The following is an 8,223-nucleotide window of genomic DNA, read 5'->3' on the forward strand; positions in this document are numbered from 1 at the left end:
GTGAGAGGGGCTGTTTCCTAGCTGCAGTGAGAGGGGCTGTTTCCTAGTTGCAGTGAGAGGGGCTGTTTCCTAGTTGCAGTGAGAGGGGCTGTCTCCTAGCTGTGGTGAGAGGGGCTGTCTCCTAGCTGTGGTGTGCGGGCTTGTCTTGCAGTGGCTTCTCTTGTCGCAGAGCGTGGGCTCCAGGGCACACAGGCCTCAGTAGTTGTGGCTCTCATAAGCCGCCAGGCTTTCTCTTACTTGCGTTCTAACTGAGAGCAAAGAATTCCAGTCCCCTCTGAGTTTCCTTTTCCCCAGGAAGGTAGAGTGAAACTGTGGTACATGAAAGGGTCCTTAGCTGGGAGGCAGGAGTCCTTGGTCTAACCCCAGTTCTGTCTCTGAGTTGCTCTGTGATCTTGAGCAAATCCCTGCCCCTATGGGCCTCCAATAATCATAGCTAATATTTATTGACTGCTTGCTGTGTGCCAAGCATTCTGCTAAGAGCTTCCCTTGCATTATCTCATTCAATCCTCCCATCAACTGTCCTATGTCAATATTATTATTGTCTTTATTTTTCAGATAAGGAGACTGAGGCTCAGGGATTTTAGGTAACTTGCCCAAGGTTATAGAGCAAGTTAGTGCTGGATCTTTGGATTCTGAATTCAGGCTCATCTCTCTTCTCAAAAGACCTGGCTCCTAAACATAATGCTATACTGATTTGCAGTAAAAGGAAGTCTCTGGACAAGATGACCTCTAAGGGCCTGTCTAGCTCAAATATTCTTTGACTTGCTGTCCCATTTCTAGCTACATGATGAACAAACCAGCTTATCCTAGAGAAGAAAGAAATAAGGACTGTCTTTAGCCATCTGAAAAGCTGTCATGTGAGTGGAAGATTAGACCTAGTGTATCTCAGAGGACATGAACTGGACTGATGTGTGGACACTACAGGGAGGCGGCTTATATGAGGGAGAGCTTCTTAGCTTCCATTCAGCTGGGGGTTGGGGCATGCAGAGAGGCAGTGATGCCCCGTCACGAAATTGACCCAAGGCTGTGCTTGATAAACATTTGTCAGAAGTACTGCATTGAGTAGGAATGGAGTTGAATGGCTTAAAACCTGGGGTAGGAATTAAATGGGATCATATACTCTAGTATATTCTAACACTCCCAGCACCATAACTGATACAAATAGAGTCAATAAATTGCTGTTTCTTTTCCTTTTTGACACTGAGATTCTTGGATTTTAAGATGCTCTAATATGGATTTTCAGCCATTTGGCTTTAATATGCCACAGTTCTATAATTTTAACACACTGTAATTCTGCCCTGCTAACATGCTATGATTTTAATATTCTAACTTGTCATGATTGTGTGACTCCAGAAGCTGCACAGTCTATGATTTTGTAATTTAATAGTCTCTAGCTTTAACAATCCCAGATTCAATAAAATGTCTCTTACCAGCTCCAAAAGCATGAAGGAGTTGCTCTGTATGTAGTGCTTCCCTGGCTTGGACACACATTGGGCTACCTCTCTGCTCATGTTATCATCCCACTGCTGCCCCCCACCCAGCCTTGGGCTCTCTATTCCAACTGACCCTCCTCCCTGATTCCTACCTCAGCCTCACTCTGCAGTCTCCACACCCACAAAGCCGGTATATTCACTCTCTATCTTCTGGTGATTGTTCATTAAATAAGAACCTTCTCTGTGCCCAGGCTTATTCTTATTCCAAAAGGAATATAAGAGAATGAAAAGGCATGATTGTAATACTAAGGGCTCAAGTCCCTTGCTTTTAGTTTCAACTCAAACTCACCTCTACCAGAAAGCCTTATTTGATTGATACTGAATATCTAGCACCAAAAACCTTAATCACAAATGTGAAGATCTGACATCTTTGGTTGATTATAGAGCATATTTTAATTTATCTGTTATCTTGTCTCTCTGATTATAATTGAGGCTCCTCCATAAATGAAGAGTGTCTCTTCAACCAAACAGAGTTTTCTAGAGGAAGACAATGTCTTCCCCATCAGACTGGAGGCTCCATATAGGCATGGTCTATGCCTCTCTTATATCATACTTGAGCTTGAGTTAAAGGCAGAATCTGGTTTCTCCACCAGATTAACAAATTCCCAAAGATAAGTTCATTTCTCTGCCATAGACTGAGGACTTTATAAAAGCAGAAGATCTATCTCCCCTTAATATGGGGAATCCACAAAGATCAAGGACTGGGCTTTTGCCCTCACACTGGGGGCAACTTCCTGAAATCAAGGGGTTCAGGGTGCTCCCTTCTCTTTCTACTTCTTTAACCCCAGTTCAGGACTCTAGTCTTAAGAAGGGGTATTTTCTCTAAATCAGATAGACAAATGAAGAAGAGAAGATTAGAAACTCAAGCCTTTCCCCCAACATGTTCAGACCTTTTCTTGCTCTATCCTGGGCCATCTCCTAAGAGCTGCCGTCCCTCTGCCCAGATTGGGCCCCTCCCAGCAACTCAGAACAGTAAGTGAAGATGTCAGCACCTTGGACAGCGCCCAACCCATTGCAGGATTCGGAGCCAGCGGAAGCCAAGCTCTTCAACTTCCCTTAGCCTCTGGGTGATGGATTTCCTCGTTTCTCAATTTGATTAAAGCCCAGTAGATAACCAGAGCGCCTTGTTCCTTTCTCTTCTCTCTTCCTGATGAACATAATTAACTCCGTCAGGCTGGGAATACTTGCTCTTAAATACTGCCTGCCCAGCCCCCACCTAGACATGAATCAGGAACACATAGCCAGAACAACTGAAAGACTCACAGTTTTTTCTTGGAGAACGGAGGTGGGAGAGGAAGCTCTCCCTGAAATGTATAGGGGGCTGTGGCTGGAGATGAAATGTGGTGGTTGGGTAAAGAAAATCCCAAACTGAAAGTCAGGAAATCTGAAGCTTAGTTCTGACTTTGCTACTAATCTAGATAGGATCTACAGCAAGTGGCATGCCCTTTATGAGACTGTTTGGTTTTTTTTTTTTTTTCATTTTTAAGATGAGGATGTTGGATTAGGCAATCTCAAATGTTGTGTTCAGTGCTAAAATTATTTAAAACAGACAGGGGAAGAGATTTGCCCAAGGCCATATAGCAAGCTGATGGCAAAGGTGGGTCTGAATTCACAGCTCCTGGTTTCTACTTCAGTGATATTTCCCTTGCATAGAACTCCCTACTTTGTCCACATCGCAGACTTTTTGCCTGGGAACAGGGCTGAGGAAGTCGAGGACAGGAGGGATTGAGTTCATTTGTACCAACGAAAGGAAATAAAGTTCAAGATATGTGGAAAAGCTAATCTCTCTTCAGAAAGCATGATAAAAATAACTAAGATTGGGGGAAAGGAACACCTGACAGACAGAAATTCAGCCCTAAGCTTAGAGAAATCCAGAGACGTTTTGTGTTTTGCCCAAGGCCATCAGCAAGGCAACTGTAGAATTCTCTTAAACAGAAAGAGCGAACTCTTATCCTGATCAAGTGTTGGGGGTGTCCCCATCAGAGAAGAAAAAAATACCAATCAGGAAGTATGTATTAGGTTACTAAAATGTGCCCAGATCTGCACTAGGCACCTTTGGCAGGAACATACAAAATGGGACATGAATTCTGCTTTCTATACCTTTGATGTGCTGCTTCTACTTGGAATTACTTCCAATATGTCTGTGTATGCCCAAATACTACTGTCCCATCAAGGCTCAAACCAAAGTTTCCCCTGTTGGGAAAGCATCCATAATCTTATCCAGATGCCACTTCTCTCTCCTCTGAACCTCCAACACATTTTCTTTCTTTCTGTTTTATCGTACTCAGCATCATCTGTCTTATCTGCTCCCATCCCCTCCCCTAAGACGACAGAGAGCTTGCATTTTATTCAGCTTTGAAGCACTCAGAATACTCAACACAAGATCTGAAATGTGATAGAATCTCAGAAAGTATTGGATGGATGGATAGATGGATGGATGATGAATATTGATGTATGGGTGACTGGGAAAGAGAGTAGATGAAGGGATGGATGTGTGGATGGGTAAGTGGGTGTATGGGTGGACGGTGGGTAAATTTATGGATGTACAGATAAGTACAAAATATAGGTGGGGAAAAGGTAATCAGGTTGGTAGGTAGGTGGGAAGATGGACAGGTGAATGAGTACATGAGTGATTCTATGCACAGCTAAACGAAGGGTATGTAGGTGGACAGTGTGGTTGGTGAGTGGATAGATTAATACATAGTTAGATAGTTGTGTGGGCAAATGATGTATAATTACATGATTATATGGTAAGATAAATGTCAGGGTATATGGAAAGAATAATTATGGGAAACATGGAGACATTCTTAAATATCATAAAGATCATCATGGAGACTTTCTATTGCTAACATCAGAAAAATAACCATGGGGGTGAGCTGACTTTATCCTTAAATTGAGTCAAAAGTGTGCTAAGACCCCAAAAGATCTCAGGCTGATATCAGTGAAAGTCTAATAACATGATCAAAAAAGGTAGTGGTCTTTTTCCGGGGCTTGTGTTCTGCTCTGTGCATCAGGAGGGATGATGACGTCCGTGTCTTATCCACATAGTAGATACAGTGAGGAGTAATGTCTACCAAATGAGGAACTGGTGAAAGAACCAGGAGTATTCAGCCTGGAGAAAAGTCAGGGATGATAATCCCTATGGCTCAGGATCTGGCTGGCTGTCCTGGGGCATGCCCTGTGGCCCCAGAGGCAAAGCTAACTCCCAGAGGAAGTCACAAGACTGAGGTCTCAGCCTCATGGGAGAAAGGACATCATACAATGAGAAGGACTTTCTTGGGAGAGTGAGATTTCCATCTCTAGGGCTGCACAAGAAGGACATCCTCTAGCAGAGAAGCTACAAAGTGGAGACTTGCTTTGAGTGGAAAGCAAATAAAGGCAACTCTACAGTCTCTTCCCACCCCCAAATTAAATCATCTGCTCATCTCTTCAATCCTCAACAATTAGGTTTAGCTGTGTCCTGTGTTCACATTAAAATGTGGGGAATTTCCATCTAGCACTGAGGGTTTGGGGAGATATGAGAGACAGAAATAGGATCTAATGGAACCCTCAACGTTCTGTTTGGGTCTGGGGTATGAGGAATGAAGAGAAACTGAAAATGTCCTTTCAGAGGCCCAAATGACAAGGGAGGGGGAGAATCAGAGCCACCCAGAGCCAATCCATGACCTAGATTCTCTGTAATTAATGAGCCTACGTCACGGACGTGTTGGCTTCTGATCAACACTGTCTCCCCAACCCCGCCCAGCTCTCCGGTATGAGAAGATTAAATCAATTAGGAGGAGGAGGAGGAGATCTGGCTGGCGCTGGTTAGGAACAGTGGATAATTCACTTACGTAACAGGGGATTGAGGTTTAGACTTGGCCCCTGCGTAGTGGGCGTGGATACCAGACCCCAAGCTTTTGGAAAGAGACCTCAGGGGTTGTGAGTAAAAGCAGAGTGGGAAAAGAGGGGCTGCAGGGGAAAGGGCAGCCATGAGCCCAGACGGAGGCCCATATTCCATCTTCCTGCTGAGAACTAACTCCCTGTTCTCTGGTCTGGGAGAGGGACAAATTTTAAAAATGACCCCCAAATGAAGGTGTCCCAGCCACCAGGATTTTTCAAAAATGGAAATCTGACCAAGCCTCTCTCCTTAGCCTGGCATTCAAAGCCCTGCAAATTTGCCAGCTGCATCTCCTGTCTCCAAGGGGTGGGGGTGAGTAGAGAGGCAAAAAATACCTCCTAGTTTTTCCCCTCTCTGCCTGATCCTAGCTAGGCACTGGAGGTACAGAGAGAAACAGACCGAGAAGTATGGCCTAGTGGAGGGGACATATACCTACAATGTTCTATGCCAAGTGGTACAACAGAGGCCCTCCTGGGCAGGACCCAGAGAGGTCACGATGTGGAAGACTTCCTGGGGCCAGTTCCAGAAGGCTCCCCAGGGAAGGCAGTAATTGCACTCACTGAGCCTTAAAGGAAGGATGGATTAGTGGGAGTTCACTGCGCTGACCTGGTTGAGGGAGGGCCTTGGGTGGAGGGAACGGCATGTACAAAGACATGGCAGTGAAACAGCTTGGCACACATTCAGGGAACTAGTTGGTTGTCTGGAGCCTAGAGCAGGATGTAGGAATGGGGGAGATGAGCCAGAAGATGTAGCTGGTCCCAGTCTCACTTCTGATGGCATGCCAAGAAGGGACTGAGGCAAGGACCCCAGAGGCTCTCTGATCAACCCTCGCTTCCTGAGCACTGACTGTACCAGGCCCAGTGCTGGGACTGGGAGCAGATGGGAGTGGGGATAAAGAGATGAATGAGAACCAGGTCTTGTCCTCCAGGAGTTCTAGAAGTGCACACAAATATTTCCCTTTACCAACCTCATAGTCCCAGCTTGGTTCTAGGTAGGACTCAGGCCTGGCTGATGTCTCTGGAGCTCTGCTTGTTGGCTGGATCTGCCTGCAACCCCTCGCCCAAGGACTGAGATACCCAGGCAAGCAGTCTTGCTGGTCAAAAGTGACCTGGCCTCTGGAGGCCTGCTCCTGACACCTAACACCTGAGGACCAGTCCTGTGGCAAATAAGGTCCCCATGAGCAAATTCAGATAAGATAGGGGAGAGTGACCAGCTGAGCTGGTGTCCTAGGGAGGGAGGCAAGGCATGGATCAAGAAACATAAAAGAGTTAGACTTGAAGGGTTTCAGGAGATACTCGGGTTGTTATCTTGGGTCATGCCATCCTATGGGAAACAGGAGGATGTAAGGTCAGGAGCTGCAACAGTTTCAAGCTCCTCAATTACAGGATTCATTGGGTGGTGGTCCATGGAACCTTAGGAATTCAAGTGGCCCACACACAAGCGGTCTGTAGGAAGTGGCTGGTGGAAATCCTTCCCTTCCCTATTCTCTCCCTTCCTTCAGTCTTTCCTTCACCAGCTCTCAGTACCCCTTCTCTTCAAGGAGGCTCTGGGTTGAACAATGAGGCACAGACCTAGGGTCATCCTGTTCTTTGTCCAAATGACCAGCATTAAGCACAACATTCCAGCACATCCAGGACTTGTCTGCATTTAAAATGCTGGCTGGGAATTGAAGCTAGGGCCTGAAATTTATTCTACTTTTAAAAGATTTAGGAAGTAACCTTTGTGATTGCAAGCAAAAGAAACTTACTGAAACTAAGCAAAACAGAAAAAAAGAAAAAAAGATTAGCAGTTCCACTGGGCAGCTAAGAATGGTTGAGAAAGGTGGAGAACCAAATGAGCATGCAGCTGGACTCATAGCCAGGGTTATATAATACCACAGGAACAAATGGCCCCAGCACTTCCACCGGCCTGCCCTTTGAACATCTCCACCATACTGCAACCCAGACATGGCACTGCTACGTGATGTAAGCACAAATGAATGCCAACGCATCTTCTTGCCAGCCTCACTAATTGTCACACCAAAGCTCTGAGACAGGTACAACTGGTCAAACTGCAGGAAGTGGGAGTGGGAGAGAATCTGGCTCCTTTTGACTTTGAAATTGAAGATTGGGTCCTAGTTTCCACAAGGACTCACTTAGTGGGAGATTCACTCAAAATATAATACAAAGCAATGGATTGGCCTTAGGCAGCAGAAAATGTGACAAATGCTCACTACACCTTTATTGAGGAGTCACTAAATGCTGGGTGTGTTCCAGGAGTTCTACATAAGCAAATATGCAAAGCAAACTCTCTTTTAATAGGATATTGGTTGATCCCATTTTATAGCTGAGGAAATTGAGATTTTGGAAGTGAACTAACATTCACTCAGCTGGTAAGTGATGGAACCAGGATTCCAATACAAGTGGATGGTTTTGTTGTTATAAATATATTATGCTGTCTCCAAAATTGTAACTACAGAGAATTTGTGTTTATGATTCTTAATGGGAAATAGATGGGGAAACAGTGGAAACAGTGTCACACTTTATTCTGGGGGGGCTCCAAAATCACTGCAGATGGTGATTGCAGCCATGAAATTAAAAGACACTTACTCCTTGGAAGGAAAGTTATGACCAACCTAGATAGCATATTACAAAGCAGAGACATTACTTTGCCAACAAAGGTCCATCTAGTCAAGGCTATGGTTTTTCCAGTAGTCATGTATGGATTTGAGAGTTGTGCTGTGAAGAAAGCTGAGCGCTGAAGAATTGATGCTTTTGAACTGTGGTGTTGGAGAAGATTCTTGAGAGTCCCTTGGACTGCAAGGAGATCTAACCAGTCCATTCTAAAGGAGATCAGTCCTGGGTATTCTTT

The sequence above is a fragment of the Oryx dammah genome, unplaced genomic scaffold (genome assembly GCF_014754425.2).
Source record: "Oryx dammah isolate SB20612 unplaced genomic scaffold, SCBI_Odam_1.1 HiC_scaffold_17, whole genome shotgun sequence".
Lineage (NCBI taxonomy): Eukaryota > Metazoa > Chordata > Mammalia > Artiodactyla > Bovidae > Oryx > Oryx dammah.